We start from the raw sequence: 20,358 nt of genomic DNA, 5'->3' as shown, positions 1-20,358 counted from the left end.
ATTTCTATGAGGTGTTTGAGCTTTTCAGAAAATGCTTTATATAAAATTTTAAGGCTCTTATTGTAAATATACAATATATAGGCAAAGGCTAAGAATTAAAAGATTATAGAAAGCGACAATAATAAAGTGTATGGCAATACAGTGTGCATCGAGACATCTCAGGCTAGTACTGTACATAAATTTGGACATGGAATCTTTGCCTAACATTGCAGCTTTCAAAAGGGTGCAGCCTAGCACACAGAATTATAAATCTTAAACCAGTGGAACAAATCACAGCATTTGAACATACATTGGCTCTGGGTGGAAGAAAATTAAAAACTAACTGGTGAGAAATTACTAATTTGGAGGGATGCAAGTTTAGACACTCAAATTATATGCTCTACATGGTGTAGCGAACACTAAACTGAGACATTAACCTAAAAAAAAAAATAGCACCTGGAGAAGAAGGCCAGTATTCCCTAAGAAAAGAAATCCTGCTGTTAATAAGTAAACAATAAGCAATTACAAACAACAACAAGAAAATTGTCAACCATGTAAAACAAAACAAAATAGTATTCTACTCCCAAGAAATCTAGTACAGAATTTAAAATGTGGATAAAGACTATACAATAAGTATAACTAAATGGTTAAACATGTAGATAAAGATATAGAAATTATGCAGATTGAAAGAAATGTCATTTAAAAAGAGAAATATACCCAAGGAATTTCTAGAAATAAAACTGTGGTTCATGAAATTAAAATGGATGATTAGTAGTTCAACTTCCTTCTTTCTGAATAACATCTCAGCATTTAGGGAGAGACTGCCAGTGGTTGTATATAAAATTCTACATGAATAGCATTTTCCCTTAGTACTTAAATACTAATCAGATAGTCTTCTGGCTTCTCGCACTTAAATACTAATCAGATAGTCTTCTGGCTTCTAGCACTGGCTTCTAGCACTTAAATACTAATCAGATAGTCTTCTGGCTTCCATAGGAAAGAAGGACTTGACATAAGAATCAAACCTGAACAAATAAATTGATAAATATGTAGGCAACTTAAAAAGCACTGGATAAAGAAAAATAATAAATCCTTGCTTATTTTGCTGGATTTTAAATCAGAACAAAGCTAAATTTATATACAAGATAAAAGATGAGTATTTTCAAGAAGGATGATAAAGATGATAGTTTATTTTTTATTTCATTATATCAAATATACACATAAATATTAGTATATGATCATTAAAATTTATTAAGTAGAGTGATTAAAGAGTTATATATAAAAGTTGATAAATCTGTTTTTTAAAGGTAAAGATTAAATATACAAAACGGTGCAAAAATAAAGATAGTTGAGGGGCGCCTGGGTGGCACAGCGGTTGGGCGTCTGCCTTCGGCTCAGGGCGTGATCCCGGCGTGATGGGATCGAGCCCCACGTCAGGCTCCTCCACTATGAGCCTGCTTCTTCCTCTCCCTCTCCCCCTGCTTGTGTTCCCTCTCTCGCTGGCTGTCTCTATCTCTGTCGAATAAATAAATAAAATCTTTAAAAAAAAAAAAAAGATAGTTGAAATAACCCCAAATATTTCACTTCATCACAAAATAAATGAATTATATTATTAATAAGCTTATAATATATTACATATTATAATAATATATATTTTATAATATATACTATATATTATAAGCTTATTATATTATATGCTTTATATTGTAAGTGATTTATCTGAACCATGATACAGACAGAAATTGAAATGATGTGAAATTGGTACTATGAATATACAATCAAAAATAGAATATTGACACATATTAACATTAGTTTTAAAAAATAGATTAAGGCAAAACACAGTTCAGGGATAAAAGGACCACTTTATAGCGAGAAAAAAATGTAACTTCACTGAAATCAAACAACAATTTGAAGACTGCAAACACCTAACAAAACAACCTCTGAATAAGTAAATCTGATAGAATTAAAAGGAGAAACTAACAGTACATTCAATTCAGTAATTGATAGAAAAAAACATAAAAATTTATAAGGCAGAGATTTCTTTTTTTTTTTTTTAAGATTTTATTTATTTGACAGAGATAGAGACAGCTAGGAGAGAGGGAACACAAGCAGGGGGAGTGGGAGAGGAAGAAGCAGGCTCATAGCGGAGGAGCCTGATGTGGGGCTCGATTCCATAACACCGGGATCAGCCCTGAGCGGAAGGCAGACGCTTAACCGCTGTGCCACCCAGGCGCCCCGAGGCAGAGATTTCTTGTCATGATGGAGGAGGAGGCAAGTACCCTCCTGCACAAATCCTTGGCAGGTAACAGGCATAAAAACTAGATGAAATTTTTGAAAAGAAATTATTATTTACAAAAAGTAGGAATACATCCAGTTGTTGATAGACCTCATAAGGGAGTTTTGCTTCAAAAACTTGCAACCAGAGGGGTAAGAATTGTGAATTTGTTCCTTGCTGGTCCAGTAGTCTGGCCAAACCTCCATAATGATAGCTGTGAAAAACTATAGAAGGAAAAATTCACAGCCTGTTTGGCTAGCGATACTTGAGATCAGAAGCTCAGAGCCAAAAGATAGCTGAAAATGTAAAGGGCACAGTTATCTCAGGAATGAGACCCAAATCTCAACATAAACTGCCCATATTCCTGCCTGATAGGTTAAAAAAAATGTACAGGGAGAACCAGAGACATGGCAGGAAAGCAGCCAGAGACTAGAGACAAATCTACTCATGACAGAGCTAAATGAAGCCAGATCTATAAATTTGATGCTTTCCTCATGTGGGTGTATTCCCGAATCACGCTCCACTGAAGCAGCAGGAAGATTGACATAAAAGAGTGCAGAGTCCATAGGTGGCAAAGCAGCTGGAAATTTAGGATGAATCCCTAGAAGCAAGGAAACCAGAGAGAAAAGTAGTCTATCTCTGCTCAAATTCTTCACAGAGAGAAGATCCACAGGGAGCCAGGATTAAAAAGCATAAGGACAGAGCAAAATTATCAGGAACTGCATATCAAGAGAATGATAATTTCCAGTTTGAACCCAGGTATATGCCTACTATTGCAAAACCAAGAATCCACAGAATACGACATAATAACAAACCACTATAATGCATTAGCTACACTGTCCAATTTTTCAACAAAAATTTATTAGATGTGCATACAAACAGGTAAAGGTGACTCATTATGGGGCTAAATAATAATCAATGGAAACTCTAATGATGTTGGATTTAGGAGAGACACTCCAATGTGCATGTCATAAAAATGTTTACGAAGTGAAACAAAATATGACATAAGTGAGTATAGATGAGGAATCTAAATTGAAAACTGGGAATGCTATAGAATATGGTAATTCAAGAGCTTCAAAGTAGATTAACAGAAAAAATAATCTCTAAATGGAATCAATGTCAGATTGAGGAAGACAGAAGAAGGAATATGTGAACTTGAAGGTAGAATAATAGAAATTACTCAATCTGCAGAACAGAGATAAAAAATGATCAGATTCTTCTTAACTTATCAGGAAAATTATGCGTAACTTCAACCTAGAAGGATATGAGACAGAAGAAAAAGTGAGTAGAAAGTGTATTATAAAGAAATAATAGCTGAAAAATTGATTTCCAAAATGTTAATGTATAGATCTGAAATGGTCAACAGAGATGAATTAAGGCAAATCTCTCCTAGGCAAATTATAAACAAAGTGATAAAAGTCAAATAGAGAGAAAATCTCAAAAATAAAATGATGGTTTACATAGAGAGAAATGATAAAATAGCATTGACCTTTCATTAGAACATATGGAATTCCAAATTTTTTAAACATTTTGAAAGTGCTGAAGAATTCTATATTTAGAACAGCTATCAGGCAAGAATTCTATATCTGGAACAGCTATCCTTCAAAAATGAAGGTAAGATAAAGACATTTTTAAATTAAAACAGAAAAAAAAAAAGAAGAAAAGAAAGAAACTATTGCCAGCAGACCAGCAACACAAGAAAAGCTAAAGAAATTTCTTTGGTCTAAAGGAAAATGACATTCAGTGAAAATTCATTTCATAAGAAGAATGAAGAGCATCAGAAATGATGAGTATGTAGGTAAAAAAGATTGTGTATTTATTTTCATTTAATGTCATCAAAGGCAGATAAATAGATAAGCAAAAATTATATAACTTAAGGGCTTTTTAATAATATAAAACAATAATGTTTTTAGAAAAAAGTATGACCTCAGATTAGACAAAGATTTATTATACAGGATATAGAAGCACTTTATCAGAATTAAAACTTCTGGGGGAACTTGGCTGTTTCAGTTGGTGGAGCACGGGACTCTTGATCTTGGGGTTGCAAGTTCTACATGTTGGTTGTAGAGATTACTTAAAAATAAAGCCTTAAAAAAATTTAAAAATAAAAAAATAAAAATAATTAAAACTTCTGCACCACTAAAGACCTCACTAGGTAGATGTTTTTTTTTTAATTAATTTTATTTTATTATATTATGTTAATCACCATACAGTACATCCCCTGATTCTGATGTAAAGTTTGATGCTTCATTAGTTGCGTATAACACCCAGTGCACCATGCAATACGTGCCTTAAGCATAAGCATGTTTTTTATCTAGAATATATAACTATAGCTTCAAACACAATAATAAGATAACAATCCAATAAAAAGGACAAAAGTCTTGAACAGACACATTGCAAAAGAAGATATGTAAAAAGCCAGTAAATATATGAAAAGTTGCTCAGCCTCATTAGTCATCAGGGAAATGCAAGTTAAAAACAAAACAAAAGAAAACAAAACCACGAGACAACCCTACATACACACACACACACACACACACACACACACACACACAAGTTAAGGTTACAAACCACTGATGTGCCAAATGCTGATGAGGAGAATGTGGAACTATTGCTGTTAGTAGTGTAAAGTTTTAAAACTACTTTGCAAAGCAGTTTAACAGTTCTTAAACATACACCTACTCTATGGCATAGAAATTCCACTCTTAGGTGTCTATCCAACAAAAGTTAAAACACATGTCTATCAAAGAACAAAAATATGCTTTGTAGCTTTAATCCTATAACTTCGTGTTGAAAATGGCTAGCTCCACAATGAAAAACTGTCCATCAACCAGAAAATGGATAAATAATGGTGGTATAATCAAACACGGACTGTTCCACTGCACCTAGACAAATGTAAGCATTGAAACATGCGTAACTGATGAATCTCAAACATATGTTGAGAGACAGAAGCCAAGTGTGAAGAACATATACTGGATAATTCCATTCATATGAAGTGAGAATAAGGAAAATTAAACTCTAGGGCTACATTTAAGAATCTTAGTTACCTTTCAGGTGGGAGGGGATTGGTAGAAAGGGATGCCAGAGATTTAGTCAATGACAATAGTGTTTTATATCATAACTGAAGTGGTAGTTACATGGCTATAAACAATGAGTTCTATGACTCATCAAAGTGTATGTAAATTTTCTGCCAATAAAAAGAGTGTTTCTTTATGTGCCTCTAAAACTCTTGTCTTTATTTGTTTAAAAGCTTAAAGTTTCAGAAATCACATCTTTATTGCTTTCTGTCCCTTTATATGGTTAAAGTCAATATAGAAACAAACCTTTTTTTCTTTGGTTGATGTGGCTTTTCTTACCTTTTATGTCTTAATTTTCTTATCAACTTAGGTCCACTTAGTCTTTTTGTCTATGGCATATGGATTTGATATCTTTCATTATGTGACAAACATGGGTATCATTCTACATGAGTCACCTCCACTATACTCAAGGTTTTCCCTTATTTAATTTAACAACTTGCTGTAGGACCCAACAGTTCCCATCCAGCCCTTTAATATGGATCCGTTTTAGGAAAACTTGTTAATGCCTATCACCAGTTGCTCAGACTTGACCAGTGCTTGATGTTGTCCTAATTGTAGTGTGAATTAGCTTTCAGTCTGAGCTCCATTATATGTTGGTGTCTCCAAATGGTCTTTCAATCACTGGTAGCCAATGTGCCTAGAAGGAGCCCTCATGACCTTATAATTTTTGTATCACTCTGACGTACCATGTTTCTGCCTCCTGACCCACTATGTACAGTTGTTTTTACCATCTTCTATTTGGTGTTTTCTCAGACTCATGAAGTCCCTTGTTTGTTTGTCTTTTCAAATAGCACAACACTGACATCTTTACTTTAATAAACAAATATGTATTGAATGCCCACTCCATCCCTATTATAATCCTAGCGAATGAAACCGACAAGCAACCTGCCTTCAAGTTGCATTTTTCTCCTGACACTTGCCACTTCAGCTTTGCCCTTCAGAATATGCTTTTGCACTGAGAACTCTGCCTAACAATCCAGTTCCCTTCTTTTTTTCCAGTTTTATTTAGAAATAATTGACATACATCACTGGACAAGTTTAAGGTGCACAGCATGGTGTCTTGATTCACCTAGATTGGAAAATGACGACCACAAAGAACTTGGTTAACATCCATCATGTAATATAGCTACATTGAAAAGAAAAGAAATGTTCTCCTTCTTGAGAACTCCTAGGATCTACTCTCTTACCTAGTCCCCTTCCTTTTATCTTTCATAATCATAAACTAATCCCATGGCCTTTCGTGCTGAGTTTGTGTGCCTAATTTCTGATGCCCAGCTCATTCTGCACTGGGACCAAAACAAACAAATCTGCCAGGATGCCTGGTTTCTGACAGCAAAACCATGCCTGGTCACCTACTGCTTATTCAATCAAATGTTCTTCATCTTTCCTGTTTCACAGGAATGCTAATCTAAATATTCTGGATTTCTTTCCTTATCTAATCAAAAGTAGCTTCTTGAGACCCAGTTTATCATATTGCATTGTAAATTCTTTTCTTAGCATTACAACTTTTAATGTTCTTCTATAGGTACATTTGTTTGTTTTCCCTCACTAGTTCATAGGCAATATCAGAGCAATTCCTTTTTCTATCTTATTCACTAGAATACTAGCTAGGGAGAGTGTGGGCATTAAATAAATATTTATTAAATAAATTAAACCTTAGTGCCACTGCAAACTATTTAATGAAACAAAAGACTATCTTTCTGAGTCTCAGTTTCCTAAAATGCCAAATGGGAGTGATAAAAATAACCGTACTTAGAGGTGTTATAAACAGGAAATACGGCATGTGAAAGTGAACTTAAAATTACAAAATTTCTTTTTTTTTTTTAAAAAAAAGACTTATTTTAGAGAGAAACAGAGAGCATGCACATGAGCTGGGTGGGGTGCAAAGGAAGAGAGAGCATCTCAAGCAGCCCCACGTGGACCTCAATCTCAGAACTGTGAGATCATGACCTGAGCTGAAACCAAGAGTCAGACACTTCATCGACTGAGCCACCCAGGAGCCCCCAAATTACAGAATTTCGAACATGCTTTTATTTTAAGTTACTTTCCTGGCCACATTGAAAAGCATATACATTCAGGTGTTATCCTGAAGTTGCTATAAGGCACTTAAAAATAAGAAAACTTAAAAATAGTAATGACATTGTAATAGTCCATGATACTAAATAGGTATAGGATTAAATAAGATACACTTCCAAATATGGAAGAATTCCACTTAGATATCCAAATCATGGGGCAGCATGAAGCGTTGGAAAAATATAGAGACGTCCTGAGTTACTCCAATGTCTGGTTGTCAAGTTCCAGCTAAAGGCAGAGCCCAGATCCAGACAGCTTCCCCTGCTTGACCATGTGAAGCTGTGCCCAGGATGAGTGATGTCAGGGTGAGGGCGGACCAGTCCTTCATGTGCCAGAGATGGTGGACAGAGGTCTTTAGAGATAAGGAAGACAAAAATAGGTTTCTGAGATCATTAAACTTTGAATAACAAGGTTTCTAGTGATCGATTATTCCTAGTTCCCCTCCCCCTTCCTCTTCTCTCTAATCTGTGGCTTTTTAAGCATTTTCATGTTACTCTTTGCAGCATTCCACCCAAGGCTGGCATGGGTCCTAAAATGTTACTCTATCTTAATTTCCAATATCTCATTACTCAGCAATCAGGAGCTCTCAAGAGGAAATAACCTAATATCTTAATTATTATTTAGGTGCAGATGACTAACAATTACTGTCTTTAATTCTCTCCTTTTCTCTTCCTGGGGTTGGGGAAATGTACCTGTCAACTCAAGTGAAAAAATTGCAGAATTTCAGGTGATAAAAGAGACAGATATGAAAGAAACTAGTAGAAAGAGAGACACTGTTAGAACTTAATAACAATTTCAGTGAACATCTCATCTGTTATCAGTACTAATACTACAAGCCAACAGCAAGCAAAGATCTGATTTAATGAGTAATATATATTTAACTTGTTTCTGGTCTGTATAACATGTATGCCTTATTATAACCATTTTATAGATAATGACACTGAAGTTCAGATTATAAGTCACAAATCCAAAATTTCATATCCCATAAACACAGAGTTGGGATTGAAGCAGAGATGCAAAGTTTGCATTCTATTAAAGTAAAAATGTATCTGCCCATAAGATTTCAAGAGTTGTGACATGGACCCATCTGTACCTGGATAATAAAATGCTTGTTAAAAAATATCAATAAAAATGTAGTACCGACGATCTGGATGAAAATTAAGACTTTATTCTAAACACAGACATTCACCTCCATTGGAACAAATGGCTTGTTCAGTTATCTAGAATGTCTACAGATTGTTCCTTCGAGGTGAATTCTTTTTATCATATTGATCTAGGAGTAAGTCCTTCCAAAATTTCTACCCAAGTAAAGATTGTGGGTTTTGGGGGCGGGGGTTGTTTGTTTTTGTTTTCCTTTCTCAAAACATCCTTTCCCTAGAGTAATCCCCCAATGGTAGAGTATTCGGTTTTTGAAAAACTTTATAAAGAGGTTAATGATGTTGGTCACTCTGCATCATAAAGTTCTTATGATATATTCAGCAAACAGCAGTTTTTAATGAGCTCAGTTGCCTGAAAGATAAAAGTATGTTAAGGTATCCAAGATGATAAAGTATACATTGTGCAGCACTAATCATAATGGCTTAATTAGATGTTAATGTGGATTTTACGTTCATTAGAATTTAATGGTAACTGAATTTTTAAGTGTTCAGTTAGTCAGCAATTTCTAACATCGCAGTCCTGGTGAGGAAATATTTTCAAACCCAGAACTTGGTAAGAGAGTTGGTGTCAGTGTAAATTATACCCCAAAGAGAAAATTCCCATTTCTCAAGTCGACATTTCATGCCAAGTGATAGCAGGTGGTGAAGTCAGACAGGGCATGAATAACACACCCTCTATTTATGACCAGTCCTATTTATGACCAGTTCTATTTATAACCAGAGGGTAGCAGCTGCCATCTGGCATAATTTTTGGAGGGTATTGAAAGGTCATTGTGACCAAAATATCGATTTAGTATTATTTTGTGATTTGGAGTCAGGTAACATTTATTGAGCTATAACTTTATGTCAGGTGCTCTCTCAGGGGCTTTCACATATGCTATCTTAAAAAAAGTCCTAACAAAATTCCTATTTTTACCTGCTTATTAGATCAACAATTTAAGCCTTGGGGAAGCTAAGAAGTTGCTGAGGATGTTACATAAACAATACCTAGATAATATATAGTTAAGCTTAGTTAGATATATCTATAATTCCAAGTACAGAATATAGAATTCTCATGGACATTGTCACTAGTCACAGGTCTTCTCAGGACAGGTGCACTTTAGCTGTTCCTCCTACACTGACACTTAAAAGAGGGAACATATCATAATCAGCTAATATTTCAGCTCTGAAAAGCAGCCTCATGAACCAAAGTCATTATGGTTTACCTGAGGCTCTATGTATAAATTTAAAACAAGATATTGACAAAACAGAGGCTGCTCAATGATAGACAGCATGGATAATGAACAAACTCTATTAGATAGAGAAGACTGTTATAAGATCCATATGTGTCTTCAGGTTTTATATTTTGCAAGATGACTGTAGGGGTAATAAGAGAATACATGGTTAGTGATGTCTAAAATATAATGTGCTCCCAGGGAGGTAAGAAGTGTCCTATAAATGTCCCAAGAAAAGGCTAAATGTTTCACAGTAATGTGGAAGGATTCAGCAAGCGATGTGTGATTGAGTTGTATCAATTTTAGTTTCTCCCTCCAACTACTACATACTACGATAATGAATAATCTGTGAAATCTCGTAAGATGAAGTTGTATAAAGCTTACAACAGGATGGAGCTCAAGATATTTTTAAAACTTCATTGAAGATAGTTTAGGAGAACTTGCACAGCTCAACACAAGTTGAGGCCACTCACTAGAGCTGGCTTGAAAGGTAAATGCTATATACAAAAAACTAAAGTATAATTTAAGAACCAACTAGAATTCACCCTGACCGATAGAATTTCTCATTCTCTTTGTCACAGAGCTTCAAATTTTAGCATTATTGACACATGCAATTATCTCTTAAAGGCTGGTTGATATCTTCTAGGATTTCTGTTAAAATGTGCACACCCCACGAGAGAGTGACACCATACGCTTTTATCAACTAACATTTTGAAGAAGTATGACAGCTGTATCAGACTCCAGCTCTGGGGGAATATGGTGGAACATTCATACTGAAACCTATAAGGAAAGGGTCAGAAAAAGAAGAAGAATTAGAAAAGAGATTGAAAAATACGGATGGTTGGGGCGCCTGGGTGGCACAGCGGTTAGGCGTCTGCCTTCGGCTCAGGGCGTGATCCCGGCGTTATGGGATCGAGCCCCACATCAGGCTCCTCAGCTATGAGCCTGCTTCTTCCTCTCCCACTCCCCCTGCTTGTGTTCCCTCTCTCGCTGGCTGTCTCTATCTCTGTCGAATAAATAAATAAAAATCTTAAAAAAAAAAAAAGAAAAATACGGATGGAAAGTAACAAAGGCAAAGTTTTTAGAAGGACTTCAGGGATTGGTGTTCTCAATAATTCCTTTAACACAAATTCTTTTCAAAAGCTGCTTCTGCAACTAGATGGCACACATACACACACACACCCCACATTTTCTCATCAAATAAAATGTATGTTCATTACTGATCACATTTCCTCACACAATTAAAAGTATGTTTATTTCCTTTTTAAAAATAATTTTGAAGTACCATCTATATAGAGAAAAGAGCAAGTATCTGTGTTGTTCATAAAGTAAACACACGTGCAAAAATCACACCCACCATGGTCAAGGAGTAGATTATCTAATTTTAAGAAGCCCCTTCTCCAATCTACTCCCAAGTTATTAGCTTCTTTCCTCCTCAAAGAGCCTATGATCCTGATTTCTTATGCCATATCTGATTGTAGCCTATTTTCAACTTTCTTAAAATGGAATAATTTGTCTTGAATTTAGCTTCCTGTCCTGAACAATAGGTTTGTAAGATTCCCTCATGTTCTGTCTTTAGTTTGTTCATTTTCATTGATGTATGCTGTTTTACCATATGACTGTGCCATGATTTTCTTATTATTTCTGATCTTTATGATTTAATCTGGGGTATTTCCATACAAAATCTCAGCAGAGCAGACTTTTCTATTAAGTAATTGAGAATATATTTGTAAAGCATGAAAACTCAAATAACCAAGAATGGCCAAAGCAATTTGTCATAGAATGCAGTTAGAGGATAACACCACCTGATTTTAAGATTTACCATGAAATCACAGCAATTGAGGCATTAGTGAAAGTAGTGACTTTTAATGGAACAGAACTGGGACTTGAGAAATAGTCCCACACATATATGGCCAATTGATTTTCAACAAAGGTGTCAATAAAATTCAATGAAAAATGAAAGTCTTTTCAACAAATGATGCAGCAATAACTGGATGTCCATGTGTAACAATTGAACTGCAGCCCTGACCTTGAACCTTAACAAAAATTAAGTCAAAATGTAAAAGCTAACACTCAATAGGTCTAGAAAAATATAATAGAAAAATTTTTGCCGTTTTAGCTAGGCAAATATTTCTCAGATAGGATACAGAAAGCATAAACCATATAAGAAAGAAATTATAAATTGTATGTCATTAAAATACAAAAATTTAAAACAAAAAATAAATAACTTTCTTTTTGAAAGACACCATTAAAAAGTGAAAAGGAACTCATGGACTGGGGGAAACATATTTGCAATACATACAGCTGACAAAGGATTTGTAACCAAAATATATGACATTCTTCAAACTTACAAGATGGCATAATATAGAAATGGTCAGAGGAATTAAACAGAAATTACACAAAGAAAAATAAAGAGCAAAAAAAACCACGTGAAAACGATAACATTAGTGATCAGGAAATCCACATTAAAACTGTAATAAGATTACACTATACATCCCTTAAAAGAGCTAAAATTTAGAAGAATGATAGTTCCAAGTATAAGAGAGGGTGTGGAGCCATGGTATCTAGAAGAAGCTGTATAGAGAAAAGAAATAAAATTTTCGGTTCAGGTTGGATAATTTTGTAGATTTTGTGCATATGCAATGAAATACAAACAGCCCCTTACTTATGATGCTTCAATTTGTGATTTTTTCGGCTTTACAGTGGTGCAAAAGCAATATGTATTCAGTAGAAACTGTACTTCTCATTGCAAATTTGGATCTTTTCCTGGGCTAATGGTATGCAGTACGATACTCTCTCGTGATGCCAGGCAATGACAGTGAGCGGTCTCTTTCAGTCAGCCCGAACACGATGGTAAACAGCCAGTAACTTATGACCATTCTGTACCCATACAACCATTCTGTTTTTCACTTTCAGTACAGTATTTAATGATTTACATGAGATCGTCAACACTTTATTATAAAATAGGCTTTACATTAGATGATTTTGCCCCACCGTAGTCTAATGTAAGTGTTCTGAGCATGGTTGAAGTAGGCTAGGCTAAGCTATGATGTTTGTTAGGTTACATGCATGAAATACATTTTCAACTTGACAGTATTTTCAGCTTACAATGGGTTTGTTGTGATGTAGCACCATGGTAAATTGAGGAAGATCTGTACACGTACACCTCAGTTTTTCGTCAGTTCAAAGATGATAGCAATGAGCCTTTAATGGTTGTAAGGACAAGTGGCTGTGAAAATGTGCCAAAGGTAGAGTGATATGACTTATTTTTCATACCAATATACACGTGAGAGTAATCTATTGAAGCAGCAAACAACTTTTTAATTAATTGTCTTACTGCTTAAATAAAAATCAAATTATCTTGCTTGCAACTGTGTACTTATTTATGTTTCTGTTTATACTGTAAATACTACTATATCTGTAAATACTGTAATCTGTAAATACTACTGTAAATGCTACTCTATCTTATAACCACATATGCTTACCTATAGGAATAGAATAATGAGACACTTTGAACTGTGTTACTCTATAATTTTTTCATTGTTTGCCTTTTTCCTACCAAAATCATATGTTTAGTAATTCAACATATGTGCAATATAAAAATATCAATTAATTGGTATTTTTCAGTTCAATAAATAATCTGTACTTTAGAGGCACCTGGGTGGCTTAGTCCGTTAAGCGTCAGACTCTTGATTTCCCTCAGGTCATGATCCTGAGAATCAAGCCCCACCTCCAGCTCTGGGCTCAGCTGGGAGTCTGCTTGATTCTCTCTCTCCGCCTCTTCCCCTTGCCCACCCCGCTCTGTGTCTGTGCACACGTGGATTCTCTCTCTAAAATAAATAAATACATCTTAAAAAAATAATCTGTACTTTGCTGTACTTTGCATTGCAAAAGTAAAAGCCATACTGAGATATAGATAAAGGAAATTTGGAACAAATATTCAAGCACCTGATACCTAGTTTCTGCTAGTCTTTCTTTGCATCTAGGTATTTCCAGTATATCTTACTCATCTGTGACCTCTCCCTCTTTCTAAATGTGGTTTGAGTTAGTCACTCTGTTGCTGCTACAAGACCTATTTTTCAACTTTAAACCGGCTCATCTGTTGGATTCTGGGCCCGTTTTATTTTATTTTGGACAGTTCCCCTAGGCTTCAGCTAGCTTGCTGTCACTCCCCATCTCTATCTCTTCCTGGTCAGGTCACTAAGCCTCATTTTCATTATCTGTGAAATGGAAATAATAACGCTTCCTCCAAGTGCTGGAAGGAACTTTAATTGATAAACGCAGGGGTGTTGTAAACTAATTTTCCCATTAAAGAGTTAGGAAACAAAACTTGAAAGGATACAAAAGAGGAAACTCAAGCACCATTGTTGAAATTTAGACAAATTACTTAGGAAAATGGTATCTAATCTTTTTACAAACATCTGTATATCACAGTGTCCAGCAGCATCTTTATTCAAAAATCCCCCAACTACAAAAAGGTGAAATATAATTACAGTTGTAAAGCAGTGTCATCTTAATCTTTTCCTACTTGTTGGAAATTTGATTTAACACCAGACCTCCAGGGGGAGGGAAGGTGGGCAGCAACAGAAATTTTTCTAAGAGAGCCAGTCATTAAAAAAACATTGTTAACAATTGTTCTGGCCTACTTCTCATATTCTCATTTGGCTTCTTGACCAGATTTGCACAAATCACTAATAATGCCCAAAACAATTCATGAATATAGAGAAAAGGGGAAAAAAGGGAGGGGTAGCAAAAAAGGAAAAGTGAACTCAGGGGAAAAAAAAGTAACACCAGTTTTTAATTACTGGGGCACTAATGAAGACAGTGAATCAAATAAACAGTTTGTTCTCAAAGCGTTATCATGCAAAACACAATAAACTTGAAAGTTCCTGAAATAACACTTCACAGCAAGTAAAGGAAAATGCCCTATAACAGTCCTTGAAAGAAGGAATGCATTAGTATTTTGCTTTATGATTCCTGGTTGCAGGTGCCAATCTAATCTCCATAGAAATGGAATTCCAATTGGGCCTCAGAGATATCTTACAAGCACACTATAATCCCAACTTGAGAGAGAAATTCAAGTTAACTGAAATTCAGTTTACTCTCATGGGAGCAGTTAGGCTGAACTACTAGGAGGGACCAAATTCAAGTTCTTAAAAGTGGACTGGATGAATTCTAAAATAAACCCAAAGAGCTAATATTAGAATATGAAGAAACATAGTTTGTTCTTCCATATCCCATTTCTGCTTCTTTTCTCACTATTTCTATCCTCATCAGCCTCTTCCGTCTCTCTTTCCATTTTCTTACACAGATAGGAAATGATTATGAAGATGCAATAGACAAAAATGCCCCTAAGCTACACAAAGATTCAGGCATCTTTAGAGACAATAAAATACATATTTAACCACAACTGTAACACAGAGACTGTGTCTGTAACATATCCATGGAAACATAGTTTTTATTTTTATTTCAACAAAGTCCTTTTGTTTAGTCAGGAATAAACATTTTTTCTTAAATGTTGATGATCTAATTTTTTTTTAGCTTTCCTTCTTTTTTTGTTTCTTTTTAACCAAAGTGCTATAAGATTTTAAACTCATTTAATTTTATTTGGACATGTCTGATTTGACAGTTCCCTTTCAACTATGTGTTAGAAATTTTCTGTTTCCCATTTCAAAACAAATTGACAGAAGTTTTTTCTTCTTTTTTTTTTCCTACACAATTGTGGATATAGTAATTCAGTCAACTTGAGTACACATGTTACTTTAGTGAGCTTTGAAAATGTGTCTGTGTACTAAGAGTGATTTTATAACTTGTCTTTATTGAGCACTTTGGGAGTCAGGTCGAGTGGGGTTTCAGGGGTGGGTCCACCATTTAATATGGGCAGCTTGTTGAAAAGCTGGTAGCTCAGTTTCTCCAGCTGTGAAATAATTTGATAGTGAAGACTAAATGCTATGAGGCAAATGGAGCTCCTAGAACAGTGTTTGGCTGTGGGAGACACTCCTTTGAATGACCATCCACCTCAGCCAGTGCCTGTCTTCTGAGACCAGTTCTGAAGACACAAAGGTGGTCTTCCAGTTGCCATTTCTGTACCACCTGATCTTATTCTTGGATGAAGCTAATGGATGTGCAGCTTTGATCTGAGCCAATCAGGTTCTCTCAGAAAATAGCCCTAAGAATAGGAAGGACACAGATGTTAGGAGCTATTCCGTCTTAATCATGTTACAAGAAAACTCTTAAAGGAGAAGAAAGAAAAGTTCTTGCTGCTGAGATTTCCAGAGCTGGCATTGTTCCTTGTCTCCTGATTCTGTCTCTGATCTCATGATAAACCACAGTTATCCTGTCCTATCAATATTTATGCATTTTTTCTCTTTTTTGCTTGAGCTAGAAAGAGGTACAGGTGCTTTTAAAAGAACATTAACACATAAATATGTACAGAAGAGTGTGCTGTATAGACAGACCTTCAGGGAAATGTGGGCTACTTAGAATTGGAGACAATTATATGGAAGGTGAATAGACTATCTTCTATGTTACTGGAAGAAAACTAGTGACCTAGAAATAGCCCATTACAGGTATCACTGGAGGATGATGCTCTAGGAGATTTGGCCCCATAGAAGATACTGAAAGAGAGACAAATGCTATTTTTGCAGAATTGGTTGACTGCTCCTGATTGTGTTGTAGAATATGACTCCTGAATCAGTGTTCTATTGCCTTTAGCAGTTCAAATCACTGAAAACCAAACATAGAAGTGTATTTATTTGCTTACTTTAGCTTAATTCATGAGCTATCCATGATTATAATGCATGTATTGTGTTGCTTGTCAACTGGAAATGGACTTTTGGAGATAAGATTTAGAATTTCTAGGAAGCATTTGGGGAATTTAAGAATAATCATATGGTCCAACTCCACCCACTATCCCTTAAATGCTGTATCTAAAGCCACTCTTGCTGAAGGAAATACCAAACCAATGGATGCCTCACCCTTCATTGTCATTTGTTACGGGACTCTTTTTAAAATCAAATTCAGCTGCAAACATGATTAGTAGTATCAGAATAAAAACAAAAGAACTTACGCAAGAATTTACCAAAGGATATCATGAAAATCTGTTGGAGGTGGTGGTGGTAAAGTTAAAATCTGTACTTGCAGATTTTGAAGGTTCTCAACCAAGAATTGAACATAAGGAAAACTGCCTTTAATGTCTTAGTTTGGACAGTCAGCTGTGTTTGTAACCCTTTTAGCAGTTTGCTAAAGCAGATATGGACACTGTGCTTTATTGCTCCCCGTGTTATTGAATGATCAGATAACCCTTGCCCAATATAGGGAAAGGTATTCGAAAATTTCAGAAGACAAACATGTTTGATTGTGTCTGTCATGTGTTCTCTGTTCACTCAGCTTCCAAGTATTTTGGGAAGAAGGGTAACCAGGTCTTCTAAAAGGCTTTGCCTGATTCTTCTGGCTATTTTTTTAGGCCAGGCAATTAGAAAGATCTACCACCGGAAATAAGGTACTGGGTAAAAAGGAGCCATAAGGCAGTAGTTCTTCACGAGTAAAAAGGCAACAAAGGAGGCTTGGTACTCAGTTTGGAAAATGGGTTAACCCATCTAATGTGCAATGAATTAGGAAGTCAACTCAGTTCTTCCCAAAAATAGATCTATCTTATTACCACAAACAATTCTACCAACCCAGTACAAGCAATCATCATCTTTTGTCTGGAGGACTACAGTGCCTCCAAACCAGTCTCCATTTCCCATGTTTCTCTACTATAAACAATTACTAAGGAGAAGCCAGAGTGATTACAGAAACACGTAAATCTAACCATGACAACCATCTGCCCCATTTCAGTAGCTTATTGTTGCATTGAGAATAAATACAAATTTCTTTAAAAAAAATTTTCATGCCCCCACCCATCCCATCTATTTCTTCTTTTACTCAAGTAAAAGCTATTCCTGATTCACACGATCATTTTTGTCTGTAGTTTAATTTTTATATAGTTTTATTACATTTGCATGTATCCAGATGTATATCTGTACCTGTGTGTGTGCATGTACACATATTTTGAATAGGCAAGATATAGACTGGGGAACAATATTCTCAATACATTTATTTGGAAAAGACTTTTTTCTAGATTATATAAGGAATTCCTACAAATAAAAAGTAAATAAATAAAAAGATGACCAACCCAATTTAAAAAACCCAAAAAACAAAAGGCAAAGACTTAAGCAGATACTTCTTAAAAATTTATATGCAAATATCAATAAGCAAATGAAAAGTCATTAAACAGCTTTGGTCCTCAGGGAAATTTCCTCAGGGTGATAGAACAGATTAATAACAGCAAAAATTTTAATAACCTAACCTGTTCTAAATATCTGGATGTTTTGTATATGCCATGTGTTAGCCATGGCTCTGACAAGTCCAAGATCAGGGAATGCTCATAACAGCTTGGGCAGGGGGCAAAACGAAATTGTACAGGAAGGTGGCTGCAATAAAAGGCTCTTATAAGTCGATGAAGAATGCCATGTGAGTTACATCAACTAGCTGAGATAATTCATTTCAGTAAAGTTTACAACGACCTCATTTTCCTGTCCCTGTAAAGCAGATTTTTAAGTGCAAGCTTCTGTGTTTGGCACTGGGAATAAAAAGATGAACAAAACTCTGTCTTCCCTGAGTTCACAGTAAAGTACGGAAGACAGCTACTTAAACTGATCATCATAACATAGTATGGAAAGTGCTTAAAACAAAAGTATCTATGAAGTGCTATGGGTCCACAGAGGAAAGAACTGACCTTATCTGGGGTGATTCTAGAAATACTTTGTAGAAGAGAAAACATTTGAACTGAATTGAATGATAAGTAGGCATTGTGGAGAGAAAGACGAAACAAAGGTGCATTAAGGCAGTGGAACCAGCATCTCAAGGCACAGATGTGTGAAAGAGTATGAAACAGTGGAGGAAGGCCAAAGACACTGTTATAGTAGAATACAAACATTTTGAGTAAAGTGGAAAACATTGCAGTAAGGGGAATCGAAACGGTGGGTGTTATAAGAAGAGTTAAACAGATTTGTAGGATCTGGACTATGTTCTCCAGTTAGTGAAGAACCTCTGTTAGTTCAGTGTGTGGAAATATTTTGGCTAATATATGACTTTGAAAGTTCTTGTGATAGGCAGAATAAAAACTTTCCTCCTATCCAAAGATGTCCATCCTAATGCCCAGAAGTTATAAATATGTTACATTATGTGGCAAAAAGGACTTTGCAGAAGTGATTATTTTGAGGATCTTGACATGGGAACACTATCCTGGATTATCCAGGCAGGCCCAGGGTAATCACAAGAGTCCTTAAAAGTGAAAGCAGGAGGTGAGGGAGACAGAAGGAGATTTGACTTATAGAGCTAGACATTGGCCTGATGAGACATGAGGAAGACCCAATCCACCACTGCTGGATGGAGTGTGGATTAAAGATGGAGGAAGAGAGCCAAGGGCATGGAATGTGAGTAGAATTAAGATGCTGAAAAAGCCAAGAAATCAGAGTCTTCCCTGGAGCCTCCAGAAGGAATGTGGCCCTGCTGACACATCGATTCTAGCTCAGTAAGACCGAGTTTAGATTTATGACCTCCAGGACTGTAAGATATCAGATTTTGCTGTTTCAAGCCACTAAGTTTGTAGTGCTGTATTACTGCAGCTGTACAAATCAAACACAGATCTCACATGACAACGAAAGGATCCTGAGGATGAGCATTGCCCTCCGTGGTTTCTTCTTAGATATGGCTCTTTCCATCTTTCAGACTCTGGCTGAAAATAGGATCTTGAACACTGCTCAGAGTGGTGCTTACTATACTACAGTAAATTTAAGAAGAACACAGTCTTTGAAGCCAGAGAAACTTGAATTACGGTCTCAGATCTGTCATCACTTACTCTGTAAGCTTGGGATAAGTACTCCAAAGATTGACCCTCACTCAGCTTTCTCATCCACAAAATAGGGAGGGTAACACATTGCTCATTGAGTTGCTATGGGGATTGGCTAAACTAAGGTTTCTAAAGATTCTACAGTATTTGAGTATACATGCTTAGCACATGCTCATTCTCACTTCACAGTTCTCACACCACAGTGAAATCTTAATATATCCGAACATACATATGCAGTCCAGGCTGTTAATTCAGATACCAAGTGATTGACGCAAATAGCAAAACTAGCATTGAGGACCTGGGGAAAACATTCTGGAATTTGATGGTAATAATACATCAGAAGAAAGTATTTGTGCGCTTTCACAAATAAACACACGCATACACACACTCACACCCAGAAACACACAAATAAAGTGCATGATTGACTGGATTTGGGAATTTTTCTTCTGTATACGTACTGTCATAGAGATAGATGAAAAATTCCTTGCCCCTCTGCCAGAGCTCTGCAAACCCACTCAAATGTGTGGGATGATATGCACAAGGCAGTCCTAGTGATATTCACCAGACAAATCTAAATTCTTCCTTGAAGAGTCTGGATTTTTTTTTTTTTTGATTGTGCTCACCCAACAGGGTTTTATTTTTAACTTCCCTTAGTTTTGTTAACAATATCTTGGACAACAGTCTGGGT

This window comes from Ailuropoda melanoleuca, chromosome 13 (genome assembly GCF_002007445.2).
Source record: "Ailuropoda melanoleuca isolate Jingjing chromosome 13, ASM200744v2, whole genome shotgun sequence".
Lineage (NCBI taxonomy): Eukaryota > Metazoa > Chordata > Mammalia > Carnivora > Ursidae > Ailuropoda > Ailuropoda melanoleuca.
Note: the sequence above shows the minus strand (reverse complement) of the source record.